The 22,268-nt window shown below is 28.2% G+C and overlaps 2 pseudogenes across 1 annotated transcript; one reads left to right on the top strand and one right to left on the bottom strand.

Moving 5' to 3' along the window:
- Positions 1-227: 227 nt before the first annotated feature.
- LOC111316139 (ATP-dependent 6-phosphofructokinase 5, chloroplastic-like) lies at positions 228-6,707 on the bottom strand (annotated as a pseudogene). Its single transcript, XR_016333360.1, has 13 exons — positions 6,298-6,707; positions 5,967-6,057; positions 5,448-5,521; positions 5,104-5,215; positions 4,428-4,523; positions 4,236-4,337; positions 4,027-4,100; positions 3,449-3,589; positions 3,163-3,279; positions 2,963-3,067; positions 2,129-2,209; positions 884-1,012; positions 228-780 (listed from the first exon to the last, which is right to left on the bottom strand). The product of XR_016333360.1 is annotated as an ATP-dependent 6-phosphofructokinase 5, chloroplastic-like (transcript).
- A 4,824-nt stretch (positions 6,708-11,531) lies between these two features.
- On the top strand, positions 11,532-12,992 carry LOC111316995 (chalcone synthase-like; annotated as a pseudogene).
- Positions 12,993-22,268: the final 9,276 nt, after the last annotated feature.

Raw genomic sequence — 22,268 nt, 5'->3', positions numbered from 1 at the left:
TCTTCTCTTTTGCTACTGCCCTTTATCTGTCTAATTCCTTTTCTTTTCATGAAATAAAGAAAATTGGATTATGGATACATGCATGCATGTCGCTCTTTCAGTTATTATTAAAATTTTACTTTTTATTCAAAAACTTATAGCATTTAGTAATTAATTTCATAGCAACACTTTTTTTTTTTGGAGATTTAATTACTTAATTAAACAAAAATAGTAATTCAAATGATCAATAGACAAGTGTTTGCCCAAATCTTAATGTTCGGACATAAAATAAATTACAACTGCGTTTGTTACATAGGAAACAATTCCCTATTTGACTGTATTCTAATTTTCATGAACAGCCAAATATGATGATTCCTAAAGACAAAACCATAGGGTGATTCCTTGATGTTTTTATTATTGATGTTCTTCGTGAGAACCCACCATAGGAAACTATACATTTGAAAAGTTTCTTACTATGGTGGAAATGTTATCTTTGGTTTTATTTATTTCAAAGCCTAAGATTAATGAGCAGCCTAAAAAGGAAATTTTCTAAAAGCAAGCTCGGTGTCCTTTAATGAACAATTTCAAAACATAAATTTCTTCTGTCTTTTGATCGAACTAACCCCTTATAGCTTAGATGAAGTCGGGCTGGCCTGTAGAAGTCAAGCATCGATGCCACATGCGGCTGTTGGGGCCTACTTCACGGGGATGAGAAATGACTTCAGGAATAGGAAAGTAAACGTAGTGAGTGTTGCATATCCCAACTGTAATGCCGCTATATCCAGCAAATGCACCATGAACCTGCAAATACAAGCAGTTCAAATGAACCATATTGAAAGACTGTGCATGTGCTTGTGCGTAGAATGTGGAAGGGTGTCTGTGGAGAAAAATAATGGATACTTACAGCATTTTGTCCTAGAACAGTGCATAGAATTCCATCTGACGCATTTGCACAGCATGCACGGATCATGTATGTTGGATCAATATACTTTACATCAGCAGGGATGCCAATTTCCTTAAAATATTTCTTCGTCTGGCAGGAAAATAGCAAGTCAACAAATTTAGCACCCTATCAGGTTCATCAAGTGTATGCAGAAAAATAAAAAAATCATCCAATGGAAGGACCTAGAAAGCGATTTCTTTTGCCATCTCTTAGGCTCCGATTGGTAGGAAGAAAAGAAGGCAGAAATAAAGGAAAAAAAATTTCTAATCTAATTATTGAGATTCATAAATGTACTATTTTTTAGCTCAACCAGTAGATTAAAACATTTTCCTTTCTTTCCCTTCTCTTTCCATCTTATCAAACTGAGTGTTAGGAAAAAAAAATCAAGAGGCACCTACCACCTAGGTTTTAGATGTATTGATTTTTTGAAGGGTACATAAAAGAAAGTCTAAGGGCTAAGAGGTTAGTATTGTCTTTTTAAGTTTTAGTATACGGGTTAAGATGACCACCTTAGAGAAGATTCTTACATCTAAATGCAGTGAAAATCACTTATACTAAGGTAACCCAATATCATTAAGGCTTTGCTTGTTTGGTAGGAAGGATAAAAAGAGGTTAAAATAAAAAATTTGTTAATCTAATGGTTAAGGTGCAAAGTAAAAAAGCAATTATGAATTTTAACCATTAGATTAACAAGTTTTCTATTCTCACCTCTTTTCATCCTTTCTGCCAACCAAAGCCTAAATGCAACAACTTTATCCACAAAAAACATTAAACTGATAAAAATTAGTAATGCATTTTATTAGTGAATTACTTTGATTTATTTCTAGACACATGCATATCATTGATCCATATAGATTCACAATCAAACCAAAATCAATCTATGACAATTGTGTAGGCAATCTAGCATAATGAAATGAAATTTTCAACCCAAGAGAAGGGAATCAGACCCCACAATTTGGTGATTCCTTCAAGAATTTGTTACAAATAAAAAAAAAAGTAAAATTGTAACTTGACAAAGAAAGGAAATCCCTCTGGGACAGTTACATGCAATCACTCTTTCTTTTTGAAGATACGAAGTTAGTGGAAGAATTCAAATTACTGTACTAGGCGGCTACACACCAAGAATATCTTAGTAGATCTTTGTTTCTTCAGCCAAGAGTTAAAACTAAACAAATGCAAGAAGTGGTGTAAACTACAATCAAATACCTCTTGTTGGATGTGCACACCAATGTCTCCAAGTACAATGTTTCCAGATGCATCAGTAGCACTAGTTTTCTCAATGAGATTCTGCATCAAAAAGCAGCACCTTAGAGATGCTTAACTCACATATGTTCTCAGAATATGATATTGTCAAATTTGAATATCTCTTAAGAATTGACTCTTCCTCTTCAAAGAGGGAAAAAAGGCAGTCAAACAATTCATCAAAAAAATATAAAGAGATATTCTGGTGCCTTAACTCCTGTTTTGAAAATATCTATTTTAGAAGGGGAAACAACATTCAACATGTTGGTGCTTTTATCCCTTCGACCAAGCACCTATGAATTTCATCAGAGACTCACAACATTTACACTGACAAAACATGATACAACTGAGAAAACACCAAGAATTTATTTTAAAAGTAACATCTTCGCAAAAATTTCAAAGGAATGTACAATCTTCTCTGCAGTAAAGCAACTAAATTCCACATCTTAATTCTCATAAGAGCGGAAGAAGTTAATTGAGAAGGATCCAAAACTTTCCAATAGAATTTAAAGGAAGAAAGCAATAGAGTAGACAAGAGATTAAAAATTGAAACATGAAAAGCAATAATAAATCAAACCAGCATCATGTAAAAGCCAAAATATGTACAATGGAGACATATTGTCAAAAAAAAACAAAAAGTCTTCTTGATTGATGGATAGGCTATTAAGTTAGATTAGACATCCAAGAGGTAAGTTATTTGACCACTCTTACTGTGCACCGTCAAAACTATAAATTTGTGATTAAATTATCACTTCCAAAAAGGCTTCAAATAGCTAAATATCTATATTTTTAGGTCACCTGCCCAGCTCCTTCTGCCACACAGACCACAGCCGATCCCTTTGTCTCAATAAGGTATTTCAGATGCCTTAATACACCATGAGGCCCATGCAAAAGGAAAGGCACCTAGAATGCATAAGTTGGATGCATTAGAAACATAAATTTAAAGACTGTATGGGCATAGCTGATCAGAATTAATTGTTAACAGTCAGCATAGATACCTCTGGAATCAAACATATGTCAACTTGTCCACTAGCTAAAGATGATTGCATGGCTATGAAACCACTGCTACGACCCATCAATTTCACAACACCAATTCCATGAAAAGCACTATGTGCCTAGTAATTAATTAAAGGAGAAAACAGAAGCACTAATAAGTTTAACATTGAGGAATCAGTAATAGGAAGGAGTTTTTACACAAAAATTTAAGTAGAAAAGAATCACAATGCATAAATTCAAAAGTCAAACAGATTTTTATATCAACACTGATGATCAAAGCTGATATACCTCAATGTATGCAGAGTTGATTGCTCGTTGTGCTTCTTCAACAGCAGTATCAAAACCAAAGGTTTTGTCCATCAGCAGAATGTCATTGTCTATAGTTTTCGGCACACCAACTACAGCCACTTTCAACTTTCTTTTGCGGCACTGAAAAAGAAATTGTAAAATTATATAGATTTCAGAAAACAAAAAAAATATTTGTAATAGAGAAAGTTTTCACAACCCTCAGAGATTCTTAGTCACAGAAGAAGATCCTACAATATCCCTACCGATTTGATATATTATTCATAAATATGACTATCTCAATCAAATTGAATTTGAAATGGCAAACATAGCTTAGAAATACCAAATATGGAAAATAAAACTGAATCTTTCAGTTACCCAAAATCATTGTAATGCCATGAAATTGAATCAAATGACTACACAATTTATAAACACTAATTTGTACTAAATGGAGCAAAAAACCTATCTTAGTGTCTATGATTCCCTATTTTGAATTTAAGATAGTAATAACAAAGGAAATAGTAAGTTTAAGACTAATCGACAGTGCTATAGATGCAGAAGACATCAAATCTGATATGAACCTCATTGTATATAGCATTAGCCCCAGCATGAGTACCGTTTCCACCTAGCACAAAAGCATGTTGATTCGTCTTTCCTGACATCAATTTTGGAAACATATCAAAGATACTACATACTTGGACTCCTGAGTCTTGACTGTTTTAGTTCAATATCAGGAATCCCTTCAAGAAGACAGTGAGTTAATCTGATAATAGTAAAAGAAGTTGAGCACCTCCATACTATCTACAATTTCACTGACAGTTGGTCCTCCACGTGAAACTCCTAACAAGCTTCCACAAGAAAGGTGAATATTTTGGACTACTTTCCGTGATAGCTGAAAATCAAAGGCTGTTAACAACGGAAAATCTTGGGTGAAGCAATAGATATTTCAACAAACCATTGCTGGGAAACAAACATGGTTTACCGGCATTTCAGCCAAGTCTTTGTCAGAGAATCCACGATAACCAAAAGGAATCCCCACAATGTTTTTTACACCATATATTTCCAGTGTGATGACAATCTGCACGAGTTTGTTATTTAGGCATGTATTGAGTAATAAAGATTAAAGCATTCAAATTTCAGGCTAACCATGAAACTTCAATTTAAACCAATATTTACGGTGCTAAGATCAAAACATTGTTACTTCATCAGTTTATTTTAACTATAGCCTTAATTAATTTACTGTTAATACCTTTCTTTTATATGGTATGCTAACAATGGAACGTGAAAATAAATTCATGGATTTTGTGCAAACTCATATAAAGTAGGTAAGATTTCTCTGTCCTAATAAAAATACAATTACTGTTGTTCAGTTTTCTAACTGAAGAAAACCTTTGATAAATGGTATATGGAAGTTAGACTGATATTATTTACCAAAGCAACAGTAAGAGATTATTTCATCTGCTGAATCTCAGTCACCAGGCACCTCAAATGAACTTTAGATTTTAGCAGGAGACACAAGATCAAAAATCCAGTTCACGCTTACATTACTACGACAGTGAAAGCACTGAATGCTGGTTTGAATGAAATAGCATAGCCTAGTTGTTGTTTACAATTTCAAGCATGCCAGAAGCAAACTGAAGTTTAAATATGATGCTGACCTGTCTAATGACATCATTAAGACCAGGGTAAAGACCACCACAAGTAACAATAGCAGCCTTCACTTCTTCTGGTTTGAAATATATTTTCTCTCGAGGCCCAGCACGATGAACCCTAAGATGATATGTCATGTCAAATAAAATCATAACTACCAAAAGAACTTCAATGTTGCATATAATAGACAAAACAGAAAAAGGAAATATACCAAATGGCAAGAAATGTAGACACAGTACAGCATATTATTCCATATACCATAGCATGTTATGAAAGTATTGTAGTGAATGCAATATAATGCATTATTTGTGAATTCACAAAACTATATAAATGCATTGAGAGTTATACTTACCATTGTTCAATCCAAGAACAGTTAGGATCAATGCATTCAGCACCAGCAGATGTAGGAGAGGAGTAATGAATGACGTGAAATATTTAAAAGATCAGAAATTTTGACCAATATAATCTAAATGTGGATGATAAACCAAAATAATTGCAGGATTATTTCGGTAAAGCTTGACAAATTTAACTGGTGTCTTGATTTAAGATATAAAGATCTAACAATGACAATTGAACCAGAATTGTCTTCTAAGGGAGCAAGACTAGCAGATTTCCTTCTTAAAATTATTTAAGCCAGAATTTTCAGGTAATCTTGAATTCTCATTTCAATTACCAACTCTATAATAGCAGGCTTCGATTTTAAAACTGAAAATGGGGGTGAATTTAGTACAATGATCTCCAAGGTCTTAACGAAAAGTAAATGCACAACTTCGGATTTCCATATCACAATTCGGCAACTTGGCATATAATAAGGAAACTGATTCAAAAAAAGTGAAATTTAAATTTAAATATAAAAAAGAAAATTTTCTACCTTTAGAAGTACTCTATCGTTATTATTTATGTAACCATGCCACTCCTCATCCGATGGATAACCTTCTGCAAAATCCTCAGTTACCGGCGTTCTGGAACAAAAATCGAAACTAATTAATTATTATTTTTTGGCTAAAATTAATTATTTACTATATTAACCAAAAAAAAAAATGCGATCAAATATCTAAAAACATAAACTCCAAAATGAAGAAAGAAAGAGTTATACTACATTTTACAATTTTAGCAATCTTATAGTAAAACAAATAAAAATTCCGAGAAAACATAAGCTGAAAACTGTTTAAATAAAAATAAGAGGAAAGTTACTTTTTTACCTCATTCTAAGACAAAATGTGGAAGGATAAGAGTAAGCATCGGGGAAAAGATCGGTGATGTGAGGAATATTAAAGCGTTTTTCGAAATCTTGCTGGAACTTGGACTTCCAATCAGGATCACTGAAATCGATGTTGTTCTTTGAGCATTGTTGATTGCATTCAACCTTCGAGAAAACTCTGCTCCTCCTCTGCGATCTTAGCGTACGGAGATTCAAAGAACTGAATCCATGACGGTAATGGAGGAGACGACGAGAGACGTTGTCGTTTTGAGGGAGAGTGAGCTTTGGAGAAGCGGAAATGGTGATCGCATGGGAGAGAGTTTCCATGAAACGACAAGTAAAGTTGAGTTTTAGCTTTTTTTTCTTTTTGGGTTTTGCCGAGAAATGATCAAAGATTCAAAGGGTTTTTCTTTTTTTGGTTTAGCGAAGTATTGGGAGAGTGAAAAAAAAAACGGGAGGGAAAATAAAAGGAGATAGAGAAAGCAGACAACTTGAAAACGGTAGCCGGTTTTGGCCGTACAAACTACAAATTTTGGTTACAAACCTAGGAGCCTTTTTTTTTTTTAATTTTAATCTCAATTTCATAAAATGATCATCAAATTACTAGTAATCATATTTAATATTATATTATAATATATATATATTTGATAAAATTTATTAATATGAACGTTTAGATGAATAATTTTTTAAAATGACAAATAAGATAATAATAAATAATTATAATATATATTATCAAAATAATCAAATATAAAAAACTTTTAAACTAAATCATTAAATAATAATAAATATTAAAATATTAATTTAAAAATAAATAAGAGGATATATGATTATTTACTCTGTTTAATATTATTCAAATCTATTTAAAATATTTAAATTTATTTAAATTGATAAGAGTATGCATGAATTATTATTTAAAAATTTTGATTTAAGGATTTGAAAATATCCATCTTAATATTTTTTAAAAAAATATCCAGTTAAATAAGCAAATAAAAATACCCATTTAAATAAATTAATAAAATCATGTTTAATTATTTATATTTTAAAATATTTGATGTAGAATTGAAAACATAATAAATTTTTGCTATTCTATTCTATTTAAAATTTTATTCTTTACTTTCATTCCAAATTTCTTCAAATTATTCATCTAAAAGTATTTTTCATTCATATTTCATTTTCAAAACTTTATTTCCTCTCTTAAATTTCTTATTTTTATTTTTTTACAATGATTTATATGATCAATAAGAATAAATAATGGATCTTTTAAAAAAATATTTTTTTTGAGTATGTGATTTATTTTTAAAAAGGTTTTCATTTTTTGATTTTCATGTAATTTTTTGTTAATATATATTAGTTCTATTACTGTTACTCTAAACTCTATTTTATTATGATGATAAAAACTTTAAATTGAAGTTTTCTAATCATTCTTTTTTTTTTTTTTTTATAATGAATGGAATCTTTTGATAATGGGTATATGTACGTATAGGGAAGATAAATGCTTAAGGGATTGAGGAATGATTTAAAATCTGACAAATTTTTCTCAGTTCGACTTCTTAAATCTCATTTTTATTTTCAATTTTAAATTTTTTTTATCGATTTCATTATTAAATTTCAATTACACTTTATCTTAATTATCAATTTTTTTTAATAATTTCTTGAGATTTATAAACACTTACTACATTTAGATTTTATGTAAACCTTTTTTTTATATGACAAAATTTTCCTTTTTACCGATTAAGCAATCAAATTTATAAAATGAATTTAATTAAAATTTTCAATGTTTTAAATATTTCTAATATACTTTTCTAAATTAGTATGGAGGTCAAACAGTTATTTCAAATTTTTATTAATAAATTATATTTTTTATTTTGAAATTATGTACTTTTATTTTATGAAATTAAAAATCAAATCAATGATTTTAACATTAAATATATAAATTAAATTAAAAATAAAAAAGAGAGAAAACACAAATATTTAATGATAAAAATAAAATTTTGAATCTACAAAAATTTTATGTAGATTTTTAATGAATTAAATTAAATATTATTATAAATATAAACATTTCGTGCATTTGCATGAGTAAAAAATTAGTTAATTAATATAATAGTAATAATAATCCCATGAGTTAATACTTAATTTACTGCCAATTTAAAATTTTAATTTTATAAACCATATTAAAATATCGATACATATTTTACTTTTTATTGTTTAAATATATCTTTAAAATATGTTTCATTCTTTTTATAGAATTTAAAAAATTTCACTATTAATGTATTTAATTTTTTTTTATAATTACATTACTATATAGTTTAATTATTTCCAAACTTATTAAATACTCCAAATCTAATTTCCTTTACTAAGACTTCATTTGGATATAAATGCAAGCACCATATAGTGAGGTTTGATTATTTTTTCAGTTAAATGTATCACCGGAAGATGTTTGACAAAATTACTAACGATATGATGGAGCATTTTAGTCGCATCACTCTCCTCAAATGGTATTCTAAATCCTTGGTTCTAATAACATGATTATATTATATATTTTTCAAAAAAAGTTAATTATTTATCAAATTTTGATTGAAAAAATATATGACAATATTAAGTGATAAATTTATATTTTATAATTTTTAATTACCAAAAAAGATAATTTTATAATTCTGTTTCTAAAAACTAAATACACTATTTGTATCAAAAGTTATGATAAAATATTAAACTTTTAACTTTAATAATTATAATATCAAATTTTTAATTATAATAATCTCAAATATAAAAAAAAAATCACCATTTTGTTAAAACCAAAGACAAAACCTGCAAAATGATGTATGGTAGACTAAAATAATATACCAAATTAAAAAAGGGTTTAAGTTTTATATTAAAGGGGTCGAACTTTATATTATAACTAGAACATTATTTGAAGGATTAAATATTATTGGGTTAAAAGCCTTAAATCCAATCACATCAGTGGAAGTAAAATCAAACAATAAATCAAACACATAAGAGATAATAATTTAACATGATTTGATTCAACTGACCTACATTCACAGATGAGAAACAAGATCCATTAGTTGTAGAGAATTACAAACTTACATCAAATCATTAACCTTACTCAACAATAAATACTCATAAGACACTCTCAATCTCCTCTAGTCCTATAGAGTATTTTTAACCCAAATAAACACAAACTCAAACCCTTGTGCATCCTTTTAACATAACCAAACACATACTCATATGCTCTCATATATCATATCTATGTGGACCCTCTCAATCTCTTCTAGTTCACTCACAAATAAATATACACACCCATAAGATCTAGAGTCCTAATACTCCTATGGGGTGTCATCCCACAAAATCTTACAACTCTCTTACATCTTTTTTTCATACCTAACTTTGTAGAGACTTCACCTATTTATAAGCATACAAACTTGCCCATTAAGAATCATTTTCCTCTTAGAATTCTTCTCCTGTAAGTCAAACTTACCTATTAATAATTCATTTCCTTTTAGAATTTTTCTTTTGCAAGTCAAACTTATCTATTAAGAATCTTCTTTCTCTTAGAATTCTTTTTTTGTAAGTTTTTTTGTTCGTCAAGTAATATCTGACAAATCTCAAATAAATCTCTAACAAATCTCAAACAAATCTCTTATGAGATTTGAGTCATTATTTCCAACAAATATTATATACATTAGAAGATAACTTATTAAAGAGATGCACAATTCTTTTGCTATATTTTTATGATATGTGCATACACATGTTAAAAGGTTAAAATCAATATTTTTTTTTTGTTTTTGAAATTTTTATGAAATTTTTAAATATTTTATTTGTTTCAAAATGTATGCATGAATCTTATAGAAATTTTTTGATAATTCATGGATGTTGGAATGGGAAAGAAAATCAATATAGTACAATAATAACTTTTTTGAAGTATTTTAACAATTGAAAGCAAAAAATATTGATTTAATTGTTTAAACATTATTTATAGATTTTATTTATTTATTTAAAAAGATTGTATAGGTTTACTTTTAATTGTTGATTTTATTGTGATTTTTTTATATTTTTTAAAAATTTATAAATAGTGGTAAATTACTAAAATGCAATACTAATTCTGACATAATTATTTAATATAAAAGCAAAATCATGCCTTTTTTAAAATTAAATTTTATAATTTAATTCTTTTATAGTATTATAGGTTTTTTTTTTTTTTTGGAAGGAAAATATAACTATTAAAAGCAAAAAGTAAATTATTTTACCTTTAAAATTGATTATAAAATTCTATGAACTGGAATTGAAACATTTTCATTGAAACTTTTTTACAACAAAATTTTAAAATAATTGTTTAAAATTTAATGCTATTAATTAAAATTTAAAACTATGTCATTTCAGCTTTTATAGTAATACAATTATACATCGAATGTAAAGTTTAAGACAAGTATTAAAATTAATTTGACAAATCTCACAGATGTTGAAAAACGAGATATTACTAAAACTCATATAAAAAATGTTCATGCAAATAAGTTATAACGCATATTATTTAAATATTTAAAATCATTACTTCTTCACATAAATAAAACTTATTTTAAAATTATATAAACTTACATGTATATAAAAATGATTGCATAGATAGAAATGACATAAATAGAAGAAAGTTAATTTAAAGTGATAAAACTTTTAGTTTTTAATTTAATATTTTGTTGGTGTACTCAATAATACAATTTATATATAAATCTTTTGGATATTTTATTTTTCCTTAGATATTATTATATATTTTAATTCTTTAATTCTTTAATAAAACATTTTAATTTTATTATGTTATGATATTTTAATTATATTATTTATAGTTTACATATATATTAAATATTTAAGTGATTGAATAATATTAAATTATATATCTAAACACATTTAAATAAATAAAAATAATCCGTACATTATACGGATAATTAGCTAGTGTACTGTATAACCTTTTTCTCTCATCACAATAGGATACATAGGTGTCAACACCAAAATTAAATAACTTATAGACAATTGGACATGCTATATAAACCAGCATTGTTTCTTTATCCATCACATTTATACTTCCTGCTTCGACTTAGTGGTTCTCATACAAAACCAGGATGACACCAATGGCTTTACTTGAGCATTTTGAAAGGCAAAAATCAGCTCAAGCCCTTGCAACAATTCTTTCCATTGGCAAAGCGAATCCGGCTAATTATATTTGTCAGGCTGACTTCTCCGATTATAGTTACTAAAAGCGAGCATATGGTACAATTGAAAGAAAAATTCAAATGTATATGTAAGTACAACTGATAGAAAATTTTTTTAAAGGTAAAGAGTTTAATTATAAATGATTTCTCCTTGACAACAAAATTCATTAGTCGTTACACTTTGATTTTTCAATTTTTGGTATATTTTGCAATATTTCTAAGGTTATTTATGAGTTATAACTCTAACAGGTAAGAAATCAATGATAAGGAAACGACACTTTGTCCTTACCGAGGAAATAATTAATCAGAACCTATCATCAACACCTACAATGGCAAATCTTTTGATATACGTCAACAAATTACTGTCCCTGAAGTACCCACACTTGCCCTGGAAGCAGCATCAAAAGCGATCCAAGAGTGAGGGCAACCAAAATCTCAGATCACACACCTCATATTCTCTGCAATTTCAGGTGTGGCCATGCCTGGAGCAGATTATCATCTTACAAAGCTGCTTGGCCTACCTTCATCAGTCAAAAGAGTAATGATGTATTTCCAAGGCTGCTATGCTAGCGGAACCATGCTCCGAATGGCCAAGGACTTTGCTGAAAACAATGCCGGTGCGCGAGTTCTTGTTGTCAACTCTGACATTTCGACTGTTGCTTTTCGTGCACGAGATGACATACCTTCGCTCATCGGTAATGCAACTTTGGCTGATGGTGCAGTGGCTATGATCATTGGTGCTGAACCTAATCTCTTAAAGGAAAGACCACTTTTCCAAATTGTTTCTGCAACAGAGAATATTGTGCCTGACTCAGATGGTGCGATAGAAGGACATTTACTTGAAGCAGGCCTTAGTATTCATTTGTCAAAAGATGCTCCGAAATTGATGGCTAATAATATTGAAAGCTGCTTGGCTCAAGCATTAAGCCCAATGAGTATTGAGGATTGGAACCAATTCTTTTGGATAGTTCATCCAGGAGGGAATTCTTGACCAGATTGAACTCAAACTTCAACTGAAAAAGGAAAAACTTTTAGCTACTCGACATGTGCTTAGCGAATTTGGGAACATGAGTTCAGGAACCGTGTTCTTTATTCTGGATGAGGTGAGAAGGAAGTCCTTGGAGGTAGGAAAGGCTACTACAGGCGAAGGTCAAGAGTGGGGTGTTTTGTTTGGATTAGGGGCTGGTATTACTGCTGACATAGTTGTGCTCCGCAGCTTCCCTACTAATACAATCCATTAAGACATTCTCTAATTTCCGAACATTTGGTTCAATATCTTAAAAAAAAATAAAATCAAAGGGGTTATCGTGCTTACATGTTAGTGCCATGAGATTAACTAATAAGCCTTTCTGTTAGGTGTGTTATATCTATGGTAACTATTAAGCTTTTCTCGATCACTGTAATAAATGAGTTTGAAGTCTTTCAAACTGAACTGATGATCGTGATTTTAGATATATGGTAAGTTATAGGATTTATGGAATTAGGTGTCTAAATCACACATCATGAGGCTAAGAGAGAGATCATGGGTACAGATACTTGATGTTTAGATAAGGTTTGTTGAGACCAAGCAAGAGCCCTCGTGTGTAAATTGTGTTTCGATGTGTTTGTCAAGATTTTATAAGATGAACATTTTGTTCGATTGATTGGTGCATGATTCTCCATTAAAAAAATTTAAATTTCTATTTCTTCAAATCAAAAATAAATAAACTACCACCTCATTGATAAGCAAACTCCAAAGTTTTGAAATCCTTATTAATAAATAAAATATCTATTCGTTTTAATTAAAAAGTATTGATTAAAAATTTATGATAGTGATTCTTTCACATTCTCCCCTAATAGTTTTTTTCATAGCCATTTTTTTTTATGAGGAGGGTAGGTGTAAGGGTTTTGATGGTTGCATTTTTTGTTGTTAATGGTCAAATTATGATATTTGGAGAAACTTGGACTGGGAATTGCAATGAAATGCCTCACCCAAACTATCATTCTCCTTATTGCTAATTGTGATTGTGCATGAAATTCAATTTCAACTTTAATTAAGGTTAGTTTAGCATTGTTTTTGCAATTAAAAAAATATTGGATTAGAAAAATTATGTTTAAAAGGTATGGTGAGAAAAGTATGGTTAGAAATTTTAAATATTTGGCATTATTGTGAAAAGTGTGGTGAGTAATTAAATTTTTTTTTTAAAAAGTATAAAATAATAGAATATTAGAAATATAGAGATAATAAAGTGATTTATTATCCCAAATGCAGTTTTTCACCGTAAAAGTATCACATGAAATTTTTTTTTTGTTTGCGTTGAAAAAGAAAGGTTTTAAATGGAAAATCTAAAATTTTTTAATTTTTTTAAATTGTATTTGAATCAAAAATAACTTTTGAATATAAAAATTACTTTTAAGTTTTAACAGTAATGTTAAATGTCTCAAAACTTTATTTTTTTCAATTATAAACAAATTATAAAAGTAAAAAATATTTACCAATAAAGACTTTTAAATTATTTTTTAAATTGTTTGATAATTATGAGATTGCAACATATTATTTATTGACTACTTACAAATTCTATAAATTGTCTATACGGTAATAGAGCTAGTACCCACCTTTGTTTTTCGGCCTATCAAAAATTTAATTAATAATTAATTTTTTCTATCTAGAAGAAAAAAAAAGTAAATGTAATTTTGAGCCAACTTGCTAGTTGGTACAATGCCATAAAACTTTTTTTTATTTTAAGGGGTAGAGCCCTACAATAAGGGTGGAGGGGGAGGCTGGGGTCGAACCCCAGCCTTGTGTATTCTGAAGGCTTTTTTGGCCACTAAGAGGCTATGAAGCGGAAGAAAATGCCATAAAACTTGAAAAACTAACACAGTACTTTGTCAACATAGATGAAGTTTTAGTATTAATGAATTCGTTAATTTTCCTTAATTACATTTAGGGACTAATTTAAACTGGGGGCAATGAGGCAACTGTCCTAGTTAAATCCTGTAACCCTTTCTTAAATATATTATGATATTAGACAAAAATCTTAATATTTTTACATTTTAACTCCACTATATATATATATATATATATATAAAAGGGGAGGGATTTAAAAATATTATAAAGTATAAATATACTTTAGTAAAAAAAAATGGACTCATTTCAAAATAAAATATTATATGTAAATATTAATAAATTTTGGCTTGTATATAGTTATTTCATGTAAGTCTTACTCTTACTAATTTAAGTTATAACTTAGTATTACTTTTTTTTCTTTTACCCCCATCAGTCTATTCTTTTCTTTTTCTATTTGTAGACTTCATTTTTTTATTTATGTAAAATATCATTATATTATTATAAAAGTGTCAAAATCAAGTATAAAATAATAAAATATTTGTATAAAGGAAAAAAAGCATAAATTAAAGTTAAACTAATTTTGTATAGTAAAATATAGATAATGGATAAAATGATGAAATTATGACAAAACACTCATGATATAAAAATTTATTTTTAACATATCAACGTACTTTCTTCTCTTGTTGTTTTTCTTTTATATTGATAATGTAATAAAGTGTTTGTTTTAATATTATTTAGAATTTTTAATAATATATATTTGATGTTGTAGAGATGTAACCTTATAAACTTGTAGAGATATAATCCATCAAAATCTAAAATTTAAAAAAAAAAAAATTCGTGTCAATTTTAAAATTATTAAAAAAGTTAAAATACATATAAAAGTAGCATGTTGTTGGTCCTATTTTGTGCTTTCATATCTTATTTTATGTCTTATAAATTATAGAGAAATTAAATTAGTATTCGACTAAAGTTAATCGAAGACAAATATCATAGTAAGAGAAAGTAAATTTTAAAAGAAATATCCGAAATTGAATAGAGTTATATATCTTTTAATATTGACAATGAAAAAAAATCCTACATTTGTTACCTATGAAAAATATATAACTTAATTATATAGTACTATTTTTATTTGAAAAATGTTAATATTATATATTTGTGTTTATTTGATATTTAAAATTTTGATGTATTTAATATTATAAGTTTTTGTTATATTTGTATTAATTTCTATTTAAACTTTTATATTTGATATTGTAAGAAATATCTCAAATTCTTTTATTAAAAGTCTATTTAACATTTAGAAAACATTACTTCTACATTAAATAAAAAATTTTAAGTAAATATATTATATAATAAATTTGCTCCCACTAAAAAAAACCATGGATCCGTCCCTAATTACATTATTAATTATTGGTCCAAGGTGTTTATAGATATTGATTTGACCTTTATCAATTAAAAATTTGAAGATATTTTGTAATAAGATAAGTGTCTTAATTATTATAAATAATTTTGTAATAATTTTAATAGTTAAAATATAAGACCCGATAAACATATTTCAATTTTCAAATTCAAACTTTTTAAAATGTTTATAAAACAAAAAATTATCTTTTTTGTTTAGTTCAACATTTGATCTTTGTTTGTAAAAAAAAAAAAAAAACAAATTAAGTTATTGTATTGTTTAAATTAATTTATGATAACTAACTAAATGCAAAATTTACTTCTATATTAATACTTCTTTAATATGTCATATCATTTAAATTTAAATTGAAAGATAAAAAACCAAGAATAATTTCTAAAAATAATTATTGCTTTTTTTTATTCTTATTAGAAAGCATGCCCGCACTAGGTTGTGGGAATAATAATAATAATATTTTAAAAATATATAATTTATTTAAAATAAACAAAATAATAAATGTTGATTTTCATTTTTTTAATCTAATATATATGGCTCTTAACAAACTTTCTTCATAGCACTATAAGTTGTAATATATATATATATGTATATATATATATATAAATAATATACATACAAAATTTTTTTTTACTTAAGCGTCAATATTGATAGAACGGTAAACATAATTGGCATTTTGAAAAAAAATGAAAATCGATGAACAAAGACAACAATAGCTATGTTTTTGATAAGTTATTAATTGATTTTTAACATCATTTCACCTTGTACTGTCACTCTAAGACTTTTTTCACCACGTAAATTAAAATTCAGTATAAATAAAACATTAATAAAGTAAATTATATTTTGTAGTTAATAACTATTCATATTAGGGGAAAACAATTGGTTAGTTCAGTTTGAAAAAATTGATAATAAAATTAACTGACTTTTATTCTATAAGTAATCGAATGGACCAACAAAATTTTAAATAACCAATTTAATCAAATCGATCAAAAATCGGTTTGGTTTGGTTAAATAACTAAAATTTTCATTATTGTTTCTCCTATTTTGAATAATTATTTAGCTACAAATTCAATCCAATAAAACTCACATTCAGATATCATTCAAACTAAATCATTAAAGAATTTAATAGTTTTAACAACATTTTACAAGAAAAAAGACAAATAAATACTCATCTAAACTTGTTTAATCAAAATAAATTAAACAATAAGTTTTAAAAATTATTACTCTAGCATATATCAAATAACAAGCAAAGCCAACAATACATAATAATTGTCATTTCAACACATAAACAAGTTTTCAAATGTCAATAAGCCAACTTAAAAAAGCAAATCAAGCAAACACAGCTCTTATAACTTTGGTGCAAAACATAACAGATATTTTAAGTTGGCAAATTGAGCTAACAGCTCATACAAAAACATAAAACAAGCTACAGACACTCCAAGTTAGCAAATAGATATAAAGTTTCATAAAAAAAAATAAAACAAGCTAATTAAAGGATATTTCAAGTTCTAACAGCATTCTTCATACATAAACCCCATAGCTTTAGTGCATATTTTTCATTGTTTCCTAAGATGTTAAGGAGATCAAAACCTTAATTAGTTGTCAAAGAATAAAATAAATATTTTCTAAATGCAAATGTTCATAGAAATTAATAATGAAATTACCTCAAAAGGTCCACGCGCCTTTTTCTTAATCAATTATCGGATTTAAGGTAATTTGTGACAAATCTAAAAATATATAAACAAAAAATAACAAAAGTAAGCTTTAAACAAATAAAAAATAAAAAATAATAATACTTAAAAAATCAATGATGGTATAAATAAAATATGACCCAAATTCATTTTGTCAAGTTGTGTCAAATTATCTTTAAGTTGAAATGAATCAAGATTAGAAGATCTATATAGTCAATCTTGAGCACAAATAAGGGCTTACACAATCATAGGAGTTAAAGAGCTTTTATATGTATCAAACACATGACCACCAGTACTAAAAGTAGATTTAGAAGTAACTGTAGATATAGGAATCACTAATGCATCACGAGTTAGATGAGAAGGGATAGGAAACCTATGGCTATGAGTTTTCACGAAGTTAAAATATCAAAGTTGTCACTATCATCATCATTAGGCTCCTCACTCAAATATTTAACCAATTCTGATTTATGTTCATCTTTGTCATGTTCAATCCTAGACCTTTTGTACTTGGACTTAAAGCTTTGTTTCTTTTTTGTCATTCCATTTTCACTTTCATCATCGATAGACTGTGACATTTGGCTCACTTGACTACTTTCATCAACTTGTTCATATTGAGGTTCTAACATTTTTTTTTTGTATTAATTGAACAAGTCTTTTATTATGTAACACCTTTAATCCCACATTAAAAAAATGTATGGATAATGAATGATATATATGTAGAGGCTTAAACTTAAAATTTGTGAGATATTTTTTATGAGACAAAATCGTGAGACTTTCAGATTAAAGTGGATAATACCTTGCAGGTTAGGTACAAGTCTCTATAAATGGTATCAGAGCGATCATCAGTCGATGAAAACTAAGTGCTATATCGTGAGAGTCACTAAATGCTATATAGTGAGGTCATGAGAGTCATTAAGTGCTACATGGCGGGGAACTACCTCTAGAATCTCAACATCTGATATGATCTTGATCTTGTGGTTAAACTTAGCTTAACAGGAATGTCAAGCTTTAAAGGTGAGAAGATTGTAACACCCCTAATTCTACATTAGAAGAATATGTAGATAAGGAATGATATATATGTAAAGTCTTAAACCTAAAATCTATGAGGCACTTTTTGTGAGACAAAATCATAAAACCTTTAGGTCAAAGTGGACAATACCTAGCAGATTGGGTGCGGGTCTTTACATATTACTTGTTGTACTTTTTTAATCATCAATGAAGCTTCATTAAAAGCATACATTTTCATGAAGCAATATTCCACAAAAGAAAGCTTTTTTGAAAGATTAAGAAGAGATGTAATATAAACCAATATATTCATTTTTTCTATATTTCTCCAATACTTATCATATTTATCATTCATTCTGTTTGCCATTGCATTTAACTCAACATAAGGATTTCATTGCCATTCTCACAAAGTGGAATAAACATCACATATATCATCAAAAAAAGTATTAGATGTGACATAAGAAGTACATGAAACTTTCATGGTGAGATTATAAAATTGTTGCAAGAAAAAAAAAACTTCATAATAGTTGCCCAATCATTTTATTGGGCACCCCATTTCCCATTAAAAGCTCACATCTATAATAAAGATCAAAATCATCAAATGCATCAAATGCCCTTTCAAACTTTTGAGCTGCATCCGACATCAAGTAAGTAGAATTACATCTAGTGCTAACATCCAAACATAATAAACTTTTACTTTGAATATGTTCATTCATAACACACTCTTTAAACTTGTCTAACCTAAAAGGTGATTGTCTCACATATCTTATTGCCCCTCTAACACGAGTAATTGATTCGTTCATTTCATTCAATCCATTATAAATAATAAGATTAACAAAATGTGCAATGCATCTCAAATGAGAATATTTGTGTCCCAAAATATTAGTTCCAGCATTGTTAAATTTCTTCCTCAAATATACAACTAACATCATTAGAACTAGCATTATCAACTGTAATAGTAAAAATCTTATCAATCTCTTAATCACTCAAACATTTCTCAACCGCCCTACCAATGGCTTCACCTTTGTGACTGGAAATGGGATAAAAATTTAATATCTTTTTGTTTAGTTTCTAATCTTTATCTATGAAATGAGTTGTAAGACATATAATTTACTCTTTGTAATGAGGTCCATGTGTCAATAATAAGAGATACTTTTGTGGAAGATAATTTCATGAATTGTTTCAAATAATTCTTTTCATCAATATAAAGTTGATAGCAATCCCTAGCAACTATCCATCGTGATGGTACATGAAATCTAGGACATGCAACTAACATGCAATACCTAAATCCATTCGTCTCTACAAATCTAAATGAAAACTCATCTAGAATGATCATTTTAGCTACACATTTTCTAACAACATTGTTGAAACGGTTTTGAAGCTGCCTACGAATTTAGAAACGAAAATAAAAGAATGAAAAATGGAGTGGCCACCAATCTTTTTGGCTAGGTGCGACTGGCCACCTATTAAAATTTATCATTTTAATAAGATTTTAAAATTAATTAAAATTTATTAAAAAGATACTTTTATGGTCTGCGAAACAGTCTGAGTTCAGGAGTCGGTTATGCATTGGGAAGGGTTAATACCCCACAGTGCTCATTTAAAAATGGTACCATTTAACTATGCATTATCCTTTGATTTTGATAAAAAAACAGTTTCATTTTTGGTGTTTCAAAAATAATTTTCTTGATTTTTTTTATTTATTGGAAATTATTATTTTTTATTTATTTAGTGCTCAAATTTTATTCGAAAAAAATAAATTAGAATCTTTTTATTGAAATAATTTTAAAAATATTCTAATACGTTGGTAACATTAAAAGAATTCTTTCTCGCCTAAAGATTTCTTAGGCATCGCTTTTTGGAATACCTTAGAATCTCATCCTCAGAAGCTCGAATTTATTTTCCTCAAGAAACTATGCCATGCATGCGATGATAATACGTTAATGCACACATTTTATTTTACTATATTTAGAAATTTTATTAACTTTAATTAATATTTATTATTATTTTCCTTAAAAAAATGAAGAAAAGAGGAATTTTCATTATATTGAAGATTTTCTATAAATATTCTAATACCTTGGTAATATTTTAAAAAATCTTCTCACCTGTGGATTTCTTAAAGCATCTCTACTCAGAATACTTTTAGAATCCCATTATCGGATAAAATTTTTTTTCTCATTTTTTATTACTTATTCTTAATTTATTAGTTAATTTTTATTTACTATTTTATAACAAAAAGGACAATTTTTATTGTATTGAAAAGTTTTTATAAATACTCAATTACACTGGTAGTATTTAAAAAAAATCTTCTTACATAGAGATTTCGTAGGTTCACTACTCGAAGTACCTACGAATCTTATCGTCGGATAAAAATTTTCTTTTCTTAGATTTTTATTTAATTTATGTTATTATTAAAAAGTTTATTTTTATTACTATTATTATTATTATTAAAGTTTAATTAAAAATTAACAAAATTATAATAATTTTAACTACATAAAAATTTATTCTAACAAATTTAAATATTTTAATATGCATAAATATTATAAAGATAATATATAAAAAATATAAAAAATTTTTAAAAAAACTTGAATCGGATCGATCAACGATCCGATCAATGTGGGATTCGTTCGATTTGGCGACTCGGTTTGATCTGGGTGGTTTGATGGTTCAGCGTTGGTCTGGCTCCGTCTAGGTCGATTTATCTGGATCGATCAGGGTCAAAAGGTGAATCAGGTCAGTTGATCGCGTGGACCTCGGGTCGGGTCAGGGGCGGCACGTGAATCTGGCTGGGTCAAACGACATCATTTTGGTCATTTAATGAAACAATGTTGTTTTGGTGTTCAACTTTCTATAAAAGCAAAATTTTTTTTCTCTCATTTTTTCATCTACATCTCTCTTTACACACTTTCACCCTCTTAAACTCTCTTTCTCTAAGATGATCGGTCGGTGGTCGTCCGTCGTGTTGGTCGTTGATGTCGTCACTGATCACTAACCACCAGTCATTGAAAAATCTAAAAATTTTTTAAAAAATATCCTCTTTGCACCATGAGCATAGATCTAAGCTTGATATCACCTAAAAGTGTCCCAAATGGCCTAGATCGCCTTTCAAAGTTTCGATCAAACCCTTTTTTTTTTTCTATTCCAACTTTCATTTTTTTTACTGACTTTTTTTTTTCTTTTTGTTTGCAGAGAGCTTTCGGTGCTAGGTTCCTTCCTTTTGGGGAATACTGTGTTTTTTTTTTTTTTTGGGTTTCTAACAAGCTTTTTGGTTCTATTATGGGTTTTTTGTGTAAAAAAAAAGATGTATGAAGGCTGTGACTGGGAAGGGCATGGATGATGGGGTTTCTGAATGTGAATGGGATATTAGGGAGGCTTTTTTTTTTTGGTGTCTCCTCTCATCCCTTTTTTTTTTTTGGGACGACCATGGAGTTCTATTTATAGAGCTCCCACCGTGGTCCTGTGCCTAGGTAGGTAGCACAAGGCTTGGCAGAAAGGGGTGTCATGTATGACACCCAATCACTAGCCTCTCTGCCTCCTCTTGTTCCTTTTGTTTGGTCTAGCTTTGGCCTTATGCCTAGGTACGTAGCATAGGGCCTAGCAGAGGGGTGGTGCCAGTGGTGCTGTGCATGGCACCAGGCACCCCCGTCTTCTTTATTTTTTTTTCTTGTATTTTTTTGTTTGTCTCTTTTTTTGTTATTTTGTTTGTATTTTGTTAATTTAACAAAACTAAATAAAATAAATAAACTAAAAATAAAAAACGGATTGGGCCTAAACATTGAAATGGGGCCTCAGGCCTGATTGAGTCTAAATCGAATCTCAGGTTAAAAATTGGGTTACAAGTCTCGG

This window comes from Durio zibethinus, chromosome 24 (genome assembly GCF_047325235.1).
Source record: "Durio zibethinus cultivar Kanyao isolate XHJ-2024 chromosome 24, ASM4732523v1, whole genome shotgun sequence".
In the NCBI taxonomy this organism is placed as follows: Eukaryota; Viridiplantae; Streptophyta; class Magnoliopsida; order Malvales; family Malvaceae; genus Durio; species Durio zibethinus.
Note: the sequence above shows the minus strand (reverse complement) of the source record. Positions and strands in the feature narration are given on the sequence as shown.